Here is a 13,570-nt window from a genome sequence, read left to right on the forward strand (position 1 = left end):
ATCATGTTGTCAATGCGCTGCGTATCACGAACGCTGAAGACGACTTCATGTTTTTCCATGCCACCGAAAGCCCCGATGAAGCACTGCGTGACGAATTCCAACATCGCCTTGACAAAAGTCATGCAACGTTGCTTTGCACTGATCGATCAGCCCCACGGACATACCATCTGCTCTCTCAACGAACGCTCTCTGGCTGTACGCAAGCTTGACATCCTGCACGACTACAACTTAAAGCGAGTGTCCTTACTGCGATCACCTGGGGTCATCCAGATGGCATCACCGGCTACAAGTGTGTCGTGTCAGCAAATAGAACTGCGCACCTGGCCGCAGGTTTGGCAATATACGAACGAGGAAATGAGTGTCTGCTATTCAGACTCGTAGGAGCACAGGACGTAGGCTTTGCCGACATCCATCAACATGGGAAGATTGCGGACTTCTTCGCACATACTTTCGTTCTTCAACACGATATGTCCCTAATGTTTACGGGTTATGTCAACGTATACACATAAGGATACCCACAATGCTTCGTTCGTACATTGGATGCAAGAAGACCTCGGCATGGAATGCTGTTCTTTGCACACCTGTTCTTGTTGGAACTTTGTATCTACAAACATAAAAGTACTCCTATTGCTGCACTGCGTCTCGTCCTCGACCTACTTTTTTTACCATAAAACACACGTCAGTGTGTTTCCATAAATGTGCGCAATTAACAACATGACTTTCAATATACTTGGTAATGCTATTCACTGTGTTCAATAGGTTTACGCACTATCCTATGGCGACGTCTCCCAAGCTCATGCTGTGACTGTGCTGCGTGTGCCACGCAGGCCTGTGGCTTTTTTGATAGAACCGTACACTTTTCAGCTCACACTAAACGTGTTGCAATGTGGGCTATGCGATCTCTTGGCTCTGTTTGCATACTATCGAGAGGACTGGCTTACGCCATTCCGCGAATTTTACACAGTCTCTCTTCTTAAACTCGAATACAAATCAGTCGTATGGAATGGCATTTCCATATCCAACAGGGACGTTCTAGACCGAGTCCAGAAAAAAGTTTCTAAACATATATCGTCACCGCTCAGCTAACACGGACATTGGACCTTTTTCTAGCACTGTTGAGTTGCAGTCATTGCCTTTACTTCGCTGCCGGCGTAATCGCGCTGACCTTCAGCTTCTTTCAAAATCCATCACGGTATCCTCACCTGTCTCGAACTCCTGTGTTGTACCATGTTTCGCATTGCGCGCAAGATCACCTTTCCATGTTCCTGCCTGTCATCAGCAACACTCAGCCATCCACATACTACATATTCTTTGTAACGCTTATTTCCGTGCTCTTGATATTTTTCATAATGCCGTTATTGCTTTTTGCCGAGCTTTGCGTGGTTGTGCCATAGTTTCATATGCTGTTCAACTGCCATTCTGCTCCATTTTCTTTTATATTCACCTTGCGCCTTACTGTATGCATGCCTTTTTTCAATATTGGCTATTAATAATAATTTTTTTCTTACATTACCTTGCCGTTGTTTTTCGGTCTTTTTTATAATGTGTGTGTGCGCTAGGACTTATTATTATTATTATTATTATTATTATTATTATTATTATTATTATTATTTATCTCCAATGCGCAGCATCTGAATTATTCGAGTCAACTCTGCACTCAATAATTTCATCCTCTATTAAATATGCTATCATTCCTCAGCGAAAAAATTCATATCGGGACGCTCTACAACTACCGAGCTCGTTAGCTTCATGATGCATGCATCTCAAGCAGTCTATAAGAGAGGACAGCTGGATGTCATTTATTTTGACCTCAGTGAGGCGTTTGATATTGTATGTCATAAAATGCTCCTTTAAAAGGTGACTCAACTTCATCTGCAGCCCTAATAGGAAGCTGCCTACGCGACCGGTTCTGCTACTTTAGCGTAAATGGTCAGTCGTCAGAACTTCATGCGGTTACAAGTGGAGTTCCCCAAGGGTCTGTCCTGAGCCCTCTTCTTTTCTGGCTGTTTATTTAGTTTATTCTTCAATTTTGTTAGATGCTGATGACGCGAAACTTTTCAAAGCGGTAAAAAGTGTTAATGATTGCGCCGCTCTTCAGAAGGACATTGCAAATTTTGCTTCATGGTGCGCTGAAAACAAGCTGGACATAAATGCATGAAAAAGGAAAGCTGTGCGCTTCACGCGGAAGGCTAACAACAGGACTTTATTTCCCTATAGCGTTAAAGACGTCCTCCTGTCAAGAGCTCAGGGAACAAAGGACCTTGGAGTGTACTTCGGTATATAGCTCTCTGAGTTTGTCGCCCCACGCTCAACAGACGAGGCAGCGTGCACTTTGAACGCTCAGCACAGTATGTCGGGGGACGAGGGACTTCAAGCAACCTGGGCCATTTGTAACTTCATTAAGGTCGTATGCCTTCCAGTTCTTGAGTACGCCTTCGCGGTTTGGGGCGGCACTTGTAGGTCAAATTGTGAACCTCTCGAAAATGGGCAAAAAGAACTTCACATCAACATCCATTCTGTCCAAAGCCTTCCATCTCCATAGAGCTAACACAGACACACACGTTGTCTACCCTCACATGCAGACGCAATAAATCGGATCTTCTTGTTCTTCACAAATGAATGAATGGATTGGATTGGATTGGAGCCAACTTTATTTGTGCCTGCAGTTGGGAGCTCGCGCGCCCCGACGAGGGCCTACGTCATCTACGAAGTCGCCGTTACTCGGCGCGGGTCTCCGCTCGCCGTTGCCGGCTCGCTGGGTCCCTGCCGTTCGAGTGCCCCGAGGACCTGCTGGACGGCCCAGAGCTGTTCGTCTTGGTCATATCATACAAGGAAAAATCTGCTGCTCGCACTTGCTTTCTAATGTGCGCTTTTACATCACGCAGCAAGGCACAAAGAAACAGCGCGCCTTTCAGCTTTCAGGCTTTTGTGACTCTCTATCTAGAGTGCAGGCGGCATATAAAGCCCATTCATTAACTGCATATCTTCATGACGAATTTTAGTGTTTTCCTGAAGGGAGATGCAGAGCAATTTGAACAAGCGATCAAAAACTCTCATATATGTTCTATGTTACGTCATTCTGTAATCATTTATTATGTTTCTACACGGCTGCTTTGTATTCTCTTCGTGTACACATTTTGTTCTCGGGTAAAATCTGCGTTAGTGAAACGATTAGTCTTTTGTGTCTGTGCGCGCACGTGTTTATGTGTGTATGTGTGTGTGAGCTTGCATTGTTCTTCCTTTGCATTGTTCTGCCGAATGCACCGGCACCAAGACCCTCGAGGTTGTTCCTGGTCACTTTAATCAAAACCTTTGATTTACTTATTATTATTATTATTATTATTATTATTATTATTATTATTATTATTAACGTTTCTCTCGTTAGAGACATTAACATAGACATTTTAAACTCAGAGAAAGCCATGGTTACCAATTACTTGAACATCCTAGCTGACTATGGCGTTGAGTCGGTTATTAACGAGGCTACACGAGAGGAGCTTCTTTTGTCTCGTGTTGTGACTTCCTGTATTGACCACGTGATGGTCCGTTCAATAGATTTTTCAAATATCAGTTCCGTCCGAGTGACGAAAAAGCTGGCCGGCCACTATTTTATATGATGCCAGCTTTCATTCCCAAGTTCCCAGCAATCCCAAAGTAAAGAATCCCAATATATTGAAATATTTGATTGCTTTAATTTCGACCGACTTGTTTCCCACTATGACTGGAACGCAATGCTAACAATTAGCTGTCCTAGCAGCGTATATAATAATTTTATAGCGGTGATTTCCGATTTAAAGAAGGCATGTAGAAAAACAGTCTTGGTTTGAGAACGAAGACCACACCTATATTGGCTGAGCAATCGGATAACAAAAGCTACTGAAGAAAAGGAAAACTTGTGGAAGCGGTGTCGACAGCACCCTGATGACCAAACACTAAAATATCTCTATCGAGAAGCCCGGAACAAAGTTACAGCACTGATACGCTGTTCTAAGAGGAACTACTATAGTAATAATTTTTTTCCTCGCGTTATGAACCCGTTAAAATGTGGTCCGTAGTAAATGAGCTTAGAGGCTCTTATCCAGGTACGTATTAGGACCCGATAACAAAAAATTTTGGATCTATCAATCGAAATCTGGCGGACAGCTTCAAGGATTTCTTTTCTTCGGTTTGCGCTGATAATGATGGACCCAGTGATCCTGTTGGTCTCAATGGTGGTCTTAGTTTTATACTAGATTCGGCATTTCTTTCACCAATAAATAAAGAAGACTTGTATCGATTGTTGCATCGATCTAGAAAAAGCCGTGCTGTCGGACTTGATGGCATAACAGCAGAAGACATATGTCGCAACGCCAGAGTTTTGGCTTATCCACTTCTTTTTATCTTTATTAGAATCCTTGATACTTGCATAATACCAGATGCACTAAAGAGAACACGTGTGATGCCGAGATTTAAAGGCGGAGATGCTTCGAAGCCAGAGAACTAGCGCCCCATCTCTGTTCTTCCTTTCTTAGCGCAACTGTTGGAAAGACACGTGCTTGAAGCGATTGAGGGGTTCGTTTTAAAACATACCATCTTATCACCTTCGCAGTATGACTTCATGTCTGGTAGAAGCACGCATGCGCTTTTTAAAGAACTGTCGGATATTCTATATCAAACATTTGAACTTAACGAGGTAGCCTGTAGGCTTTCTTTAGGTATATCAAAGGCTTTCGATTCGGTAAGCCACAGTATTCTATGTGCTAAACTACATAATTACGGTTTTCGGGGGCATTTCTATGCATTAATACAAAACTACCTGTTAAATTGGTCCCAGATCGTATGTATTGGCGACCAAAAGAGTTCTTTGCAGTTTCTTAACGCAGGGATTCCACAGGGTTCCGTTTTGTCTCCGCTTCTTTTTAATTTGTACGTTTGTGACTTGGCACAGGTAACAACTTCTTGTACGATTTTCCAGTATGCAGATGATACGTTGCTTGTATCTAAACACATGCAGTAGGAAGCAGCTGTCGCTTTACTTCAAAGCGACATAAAAAATGTGATGAACTGGTTTAAAAGAAACGTATAAAAGTGAGTGCGAAGAAAACTCGATTAGTATGTTTTAGAAATCCGTTAAAGGTTCTTGTAACAAGTCAACAGGTTTTCCTTCACGGTTCTGATTGCTTAGACTGTGTTTGTGCCCCTGTGCAATATGCGGATAGTGTCAAGTACCTTGGAGTATACTTTGAGACTGACTTATCATGGAATATTGAAATGGCTCGAATTTGTGTGCGATTACGTAATGTTGCGTGTGTCCTTTACCGTATCAGGAGTTATGCACCTACCAAGATTAAAAAAGTGATAGTGCATGCTTTAGGCTACTCGCATATAAGGTACGGCATTCCCTGTTTTTTTAATTGCAGCGGATTTTGGAAACATAAAATTGACAACCTATTAAAAAGCATACTAAAAAGTGTTGCGTACAACCAAACTACAGATAACTTATTTCGAGATTTAGAAATGTACGATTTCGAGTCTCTGTTTCGTTCAACAATTGTGATGCGTTGTTTCTGGAGCAATGCTTTCCGAGAACCTGTCCATAAAAGTGTTGCTTTGCGTAGTCATCCCAGATATGTAGTTCCTGGGACAAGAACTCGTTATGGAAAAGGACAAAGAAGGTACTACATCCCCCACCTGTTTAATAACCTTCCCAGTGCTGTACTGAATCAGACAACTTTGTCGAGATTAAAAAAGGCCCTCAGGGCAATGATAGAACAGTTTACACATGTATAAAGTCTCTTTTGTTGTAGTGTGATCTTCACCAAATTTATTGTCAGACTGTTTCCGCTATTTTCACGATTTTTTTTCCGTTCTCGATAGGTTGTAACTTTGTTTACATATTGTGCCTTGTTTACTCAATTGTAATGGTTGTTGATTGCTACGTGTTTTCATTTGAACATTAAGTGTTGTTTACTGGGCATGTTTAACTAAAAACCTGTGATACGTTCATTCTTATATTTTTTTAGTTTGACATTTAGTTTGTCTGTAGTAAGGTACATAATGCTTTGCCCTGACCGCCAGGTTTCTGCCATACAAGCCCACAGAAGGCTTCGGCAGACCTAGCAAAATCATATGTACAATGTGATTATTTGTAATAAAGATTATTATTATTATTATTATTATTATTATTATTATTATTATTATTATTATTATTATTATTATTATTATTATTATTATTATTATTATTATTTCAATATTGGGCACTGTATGCTGTACTATGCAAGGATAATGCGTTGTGCCAGCTAATTCCACCACGCATAAAATATTGAGGAGGGTTTATATTATGTATGCCAGGTAGCGCATCGAAGGCTTAATTTCTCGCCCTCTGGAGCAGTAACTCGTTTAGGTGATTATGCCTTCCAGGCGCAATAGTTTTTTTTTCTCACAGAGACTCTACAAGTCTCAGCCGGGCACCCAACGGGCAACCGCGGCTAGATGCTGTACTCAGTCTTCCCGATAGAGACAAAGAACTTGGTATATTACAGTTATTGTAGCAACTTTCTCTTTAAAAAGTTATACGCTTGAATGCACTTCCTGAACATAGCGTGGCGCACCGGAAAATTTGAAAATGGCGTGATCTTGTGTACTCTCGTTGCTTTTCTTACATATTAAGTAGCCCCGATGGTTCAAAAAGAAATACGTACGGTTTTAGATTAACTGCGGCTCACATCCGAAGTATGAAGCACAGTAGTCATTGCCGAGTACTTCCCCCAGGGCAATGTAGATAAACCGACAGTTACCCTGGCTAATCCCGTTGTCTTTCGTTTCTGATTTTCGCCTCTCTCCTTCTTATATTCCAGCATATATATCCGCTAGTAATATGTCGTGGTGTAATTTTTGGATTGCAAGGCGGCGAAGGTACATCGTACTATTATTGATATGTTCGTGTTGTTTCTAGCCGGGAAATCATGACGCAATGAATTACGGAGCACGAGTGTATTACAAGTGATGTTATCTTTATTATTTTCTATTAGTTAAGGTACGAGAGCAGTAAAGTCTGACTGAACACCGTATGGTAAGCGCTACACTGTACAGCAAGTGCAACAGCATAAATCCATGCCTAATATGCGCTACACTGTACAGCAAGTGCAACAGCATAAATCCATGCCTAATCGCAAATACATTTTGACTGCTCTTTGCAGACTCAATTTGCCTTCATTTGGTAAAAAAAGACAAAAATGCAAATTACTACAGCGGAGAAAGGGAAGGACAGTTAAACCGGACCATTTATTCAGTACTCTTACGCATGAAAGTTAGCCAAAGCTGCTAGGATGATTTTTTGCTTAGATTGGGCTGCAATGGGGCGCTACTTCACTGCTAAACCATTGAATAGGGCGAAGTTGGTGCTGCCAAAATTGGTGACGCCACAGTGAAGTGGGGCACAAACAATGAACCAGCGTTTCCAGCCGTCTTGAATTTTCATGTCTTTTCAGAGCTGCCAAGTGACCTCACATGATAGGAATCGCCGCTTCGGTATTTCTGAAGCATAGTCTTCCACTATACCTTGATAATCCTCTTTAGCGTCCCTTCCTCCTTTAGCGCCTTTAGTATGCCTGAAAATACGGGAAAACAGAGAAAATTGGGGCGCGGTTTGCAGTGTGGGCTTGTGCTGTCGAGAGGGAGGCCCAATAAGCATGGGAGGCTTGGAATGATTTACATTTACTCGGCAGCCAAGAATTCTCATACCAATGCATTTCTTCTCATAATGCATTCTTCTCAATGCATTTCTTCTCATTCTTCTCATAACGATGCATTTTCTCGACATAGGGGCGGAAAGAGCTTCACCAGGTTCTGGTGGACGATGCGCATGTAATGCCATGTCAAGAACTTTATTTTAGACCAGAGAAACTCGGGTCCGAGGGCACAAGCCCCCAGGCTAAGTCAGTGGCTCCGCCCGCGTAGACACAGGTTAAAAAAAAATTATTGGGTTTTACGTGCCAAAACCACTTTCTAATTATGAGGCACGCCGTAGTGGAGGACTCCGGAAATTTCGACCACCTGGGGTTCTTTTACGTACACCTAAATCTAAGTACACGGGCGTTTTCGCATTCCGCCCCCATAGAAATGCGGCCGCCGTGGCCGGCATTCGATCCCGCGACCTCGTGCTCAGCAGCCTAACACCATAGCCACTGAGCAACCGCGGCGGGTGTAGGCACCAGTAGGCCAAAGGCTTTTCCGATGTCGTGAGCTCTCCGGACGGCTAGGAGTTGATCTTAGAGGACTTCGCTGGATATGCGCCGACTCCAGTCCTCCTCACTGTTGAGATCCGAAGCCCTTTGGTTAGGGCACAGCCAGAACATATGATAAAATAGACACGGAGTGTGTCCACAACTTTTACATTCCGCGGGAAAATCCTGGTCAATTTTGTTGTGCACAAAAGGTGTGGGATAAGATTTAGTTTGAATCATTCCTAATGTGACTGCCTGAGCTCCGTTGAGCTTCTGATGTGGGGGGGGGGGAGGGGAGGAAGAAACCTCCTGCCATCCCTATAGTGTGAGGTGAAATTAAGTGGGTCTTTGTAGGAGCTGCAGTCATCAATGAATGAACTTTTAAAACAATGCGTTTGCCTTTCGCCTACTTAAATGAGGCACTCGCTTTTTCCAGACCAGTGGAGAGGCATTAATGCGTTTAATAAAGACAAGACACAGCCAAGACAGGAATAAAGAGGCTTTTATTGCAACAAAGAAAAATCGCTTTCTTTCTTAACAGTGTTTCAATCGGGGTGACATGTGCCCAGTTAGTTAATGACCCTTCAATCTTGTCGTTTCGTTACCTCTAGTTTCTTACATCGCCCGTATAAATCGGGTGCGCCTCCAGACGTTAGCGGTGATGCGACTCGTGTTTGCAGCTGCATCCGAAATAAACAGGAGTGGGCAGAGAGTGCTTTCCACATGACGAGGTGCACGAAGCAACAACGGTAGGAGAGGTGATGGCGGGGAGTCACCGAACTTATTGTAACTGCACGTGCGCGAAAGGAAGTGAGCGCGAGGGGATAACCACGCGATAACCACGCGACGGGATAATTAAATGATAACTAACGATGAGGGCAGTTAGTGACAATGCTATAGCGGCCGTGTCCTGGAGCAAAAAGGATCTGCGGCCATGCTTGGCGTGGGGCCTGGCACTTTAGGTAGCACCAAAGCCGACGCTGTTCTGATTGAGCCTACGCTGGCTTCGAAGAGGGGGCACATGTTGGTGCCTGGCTTGACTGGGCTGTCGTGAGGGAGCACGAAGGTTCCGACTCTTGGTCTGGTGGAGACGCGCTTTGACTAGCGGGAACGATGTAAGAAGAATTGAAGAGGTGCTGGAACCGGGACGATCGGGAAGCCTGTGTGGCAGAGAAAGAACGAGATACAAACAAACTCAACAGGTGTGCATGAGAAGCCCTTTCTTGATTGCGTGGTTTAGGATAGCGCGGCTGTCCTTAAAAGACCGGTTGAGAGAATCGACGTCATACGCAAAGTGTCATCACGTCTTTTTTCCTCTTCTTCTCTGTTATTAAATACAAAATATTGGCCGAATTGTGGCCACAGATAGTACCAGCTATACCAAAATGATAAGCACAAAAAAAACAAAGTCATAACGCTAATGAAAACGCAAAACACTCTAGAAAGTCTGTAATATAATGGAAAGGCTCCAAAGTTCATATGTCCCGTTCGTAAAATGACTAATTCGAAGGCTTATTGCAACGGCGAGATGGATACTCATCCACGCTACCACTTTGCTACAATTGTCAAGCCAGCCCGACATCAAAGTGAATTGTCCACGAAAGCTTTTCATTACCTTGGCGTTGAAATTTTCAACATTGATGAGTTCTGCGTTGGCTCCTAGCATCGCATGTGCAGAAGCCAGTTGCTATATATCTTGTTCTAACCTCACTTATTGCGCAAAAGCCCAAAGGGCTAAATGTAATGACACAAACGAAATATACCGTTGCGAACTTAGTGCACGCTTCGCATAATTTCTAGTCAAGGCATCCATTTGTGCGAGCACGGACAGATGCTCGTTCGCTCGCACACACACATGAAATGAAGACACACACATAGGCATTACAAGCACGCGCGATACATGATGCACGTATGCGTACGCTTATTTTGCGTGCACAGAGTCCCCCCCCCCCCCCGGCTTTCCAAACACCATTTACTGTTTGTATTGAACCGCGAGCGTGACTCAACACGGGCACGGTTTAATGAACTCGCAATCGTAAGCGAGCGAGTTTGCAACGGTAATCGAAAAATTCCAGGCAATCCGTGATCAATGGGCCGCGAGAGACCTTTCTGGAAATTGGAGTTCCGTTCGTCGCCACGTTCTTCGAAAAGTTTCGCACACGCAAGTTTGGAAACTATACGACGTCATCGTCTGGGACGGAATCACTACTCTATTTGGCATGACATGGGAGGCGGAGTAGAGAGACCAGAAAATATGGTTGAGAATGCTCTGCTGCAATTCCTAGAGCTGGATGAACGTTACCTATAACCTCTGTTATGATAGCGCACAGATTAGACATGGCGGTTGCTCTTACGTTGCGTTTCTGCCATACTGGATCCCATGGCGCTTGATGACATGACATTCTTAATTAAATTTGGTGAAGTATTCGGAAGGCTTATAGTCGAGAAGTAGCATGATTTGCGATGGCTAGGATTAGTTTTAAATGCATTCCGTTAAGTAAGATGTGCCGCCTCTGGCACTCTGGGGAAAAAAGTAAGTTTAGGTAGGTAGGAAAATTTTTACTCTTCCACTATTTCGACACGTGTATGATGTAGCTTTGGATGTACACGTACGAATTAAGGAAAGCGCTGACTTTGAAGAAGTGCAGAGACTGTAGCACCCACAAGAACTTCGGGCTCAACGCAGACCCTCCAAGATGTACTCTGTGTTTAAAATCCCTTTGGGGTTGTGGTAGTAGTATAGAGAAGGCGCGCCAAGCTCAGCTGAGGTAGCTGAGTGGTCGTGTCGCGTGCCCTTAAGAGCCATCCTGTCTATCCAGTTATGTTACACTAGTAGGTTTTGTCAACTTAATTTTTTCTGTCTGTTATAAGCGCGATAGGTGACAGGATGACCGGTCTTGCGCTTTTCGCACAATAGACCTGTAACCACAATGCGTGATCGCTATATGTCTTCTTTTTTTATCAGGTGTGCAACGTGCCACACGAAAATAAGTGAAACACGCACTTAAAAAAAAGGGTCGTTGTACTTACTATTTACTTGTCGCACTATTTATTACCTTGGTATAACTGCCGTTGGTAACGTTAGAGTTACTTACATTACTGAATAACAAGACAGTCGCTGTTACTAATAGGTATCCGATAAACCCATCCCAAACGCGGTTAGTACTACTGAATACAATGTTGATAGCCTGAAATGCACTTAACAGATCCGCTCTAGTATATCCAGAGTAAGTCCGATATAGTGCCTCTTCTACGATGCTATACTACATACGTTATAGCATAGGATATCATATATATATATATATATATACATACACATTACAGATATTACACATTTTGTCCGGTCGTACTATTACGTTTAGAGTTGGTAGCTGGAACCAAATAGTTACAGCGACTGCCTTGTCTAGTCAGTAACGCTGCTAACTGCACCGTTACCAATTACAGTTATACCGACGTAGTAAATGTTGCGACCACAAAGTCGTAAGAACAATGAGCTTTATTTAAGTTTAGGCATCCGCTTTCGATCATCATCATCATCATTCGCCTATATTTATTTCTAGTGCAGGGCGACTTGCAATCAATCAGGACGATTGCAACTGCAGGCTCCAATTACGTCTGTCTTTCGCTATCTGATTCCTAATTGCGCCAGCAAATTTCCTAATTTCATGACTCCAACTAGTTTTCTGATGTCTTCAACGGCGCTTCCCTTCCCTTGGCACCCATTTTGTAAATCTAATGGTCGACCGGTTATCTACTCTACGCATTACATCGCCGGCCAAACCCCCTTTTATTTATCTAATGTCAACTAGAATACCGGCTATCCCCTTTTGCTCTCTCATTGACACCACTCTTTTCCTGTCTCTTGATTTTACGACTGACGTTTTTTGTTCCATCGCGCTTTTCATGGTCCTTAACGTTATCCCAAGCTTTTATGTTAACCTCCAAGTTAGTGCCCCACGTGTTAGCACTGGAGGGATGCAGTGATTGTACAGCTTTCTTTTCAGTGATAGTGGTAAGCTTCCAGTTAGCATCCGAGAATGTCTACCGTATGCACTCCAACCCATTTTTATTCTACTGTAAGTTTACTTCTCGTTATAAGTGGAGGCTGCGGGTGATTGAGCTGGGTAAACGTACTACTGTGCAGACAAGCGACTGGCTGGCGATCCCAAATTTCTTTGCTTGCCAGGCTATTGAACACTACATTTTGCTTCTGAATATTAATCTTAAACCCTGCTCTTACAAATTCTTGGTTAAGGTCCTCAGTCATTTGTTGCAATTCGTCCTGAGTGCTGATGAAAAGGACAATGTAACATGTAAACCAAATCCCTCTGCTATGATATTCACCATTCATGCTCAATCCCAAGCCGTCCCAGTTTAATAGCTTGGATACTTCTTCCAAGCATTCAGTGAATAGCACTGGGGAGATAGTGTCTCCTTGGCTAGCCCCTTTCTTGATAGGTATGTGTATCTACTTTCCTTGTGCACAACCAAGATAGCTGTAATCTGTAGATATTTCCCAAGATATTTACGTATGCCTCCTGCAGTGCTTGATTTCGCAATGCTTTTATGACTGCTGGTATCGCTACTGAATCAAAGGCCTTTTCATAATCTATTAAATCCATATAGAGCGGTTGATGGTACTCTGCAGATTTTTCAGTTACGTGATTTATGACATGAATGTGATCCATCGTAGAATATGCCTTCCTGAATCCAGCCTGTTCTCTTGGTTGATGTTATCTTGGTCATGTGCTGCCTATATTATTGGTAATTATTTGGTAAATATTTTATACAACACTGAAAACAAGGTAATGGGCCTTTAATTCTTCAGTTATTTACCCTCTCTCTTTTAGGATAGGATAGGAATAAACTTTATTTGTCCAACGGTTATTGATGTTGGTGCCCGCGGCTAGGCAGCCAGGGGTCCATCACCCGATGGAAAATCTTTCGAGATCCTCGGCAACGGCCCTGGCCCGCTGGACGGCCCACTCCTGGTCTTCGGCTGCTTCGCTGAGGAGGGCGGCTTGCCATCTCTCAGCGAGGCCCCCCCCCCCCCCTTCAGAGGATTCTGCTGTTGTATTCCCCTTCCTCTTTGTCCTTGTTCCTCATAGCGTTGGCATTCCCAAAGCACATGGGCCATATCGGCCCGTTCGTGCTGGCACCACGGGCAGCCGGGCGACGGGTGCAGCGCGGGCCATAGGTGGTGCAGGTGGTAGGGGTTGGTGAAAGTGCCCGTCTGCAACCGTCTCAGGTCGACCGCCTGGGGCCTGTCTAGGCGCCCGTGGGGTTCTGGTTATTTTCGTTCTTTCCTATAGTGACCAAGCACCTCTCTGTACGTTGCCGGAAACTCCTTGACATCGCAGTCGGCG

At 43.7% G+C, this 13,570-nt stretch overlaps 1 protein-coding gene across 2 annotated transcripts in view; it reads right to left on the minus strand.

The window, feature by feature from the left end:
- Window positions 1-8,689: 8,689 nt before the first annotated feature.
- LOC135915944 (uncharacterized) overlaps window positions 8,690-13,570 on the minus strand; it is a 185,923-nt gene continuing 181,042 nt past the window's right edge. For both annotated transcript variants that reach the window (XM_065449134.1, XM_070533805.1), the window contains one exon: window positions 8,690-9,364. The gene's annotated coding sequence lies outside the window, so the exon portion shown is untranslated. The remainder of the gene's footprint in view (window positions 9,365-13,570) is intronic.

Source organism: Dermacentor albipictus, chromosome 2 (genome assembly GCF_038994185.2).
Source record: "Dermacentor albipictus isolate Rhodes 1998 colony chromosome 2, USDA_Dalb.pri_finalv2, whole genome shotgun sequence".
Lineage (NCBI taxonomy): Eukaryota > Metazoa > Arthropoda > Arachnida > Ixodida > Ixodidae > Dermacentor > Dermacentor albipictus.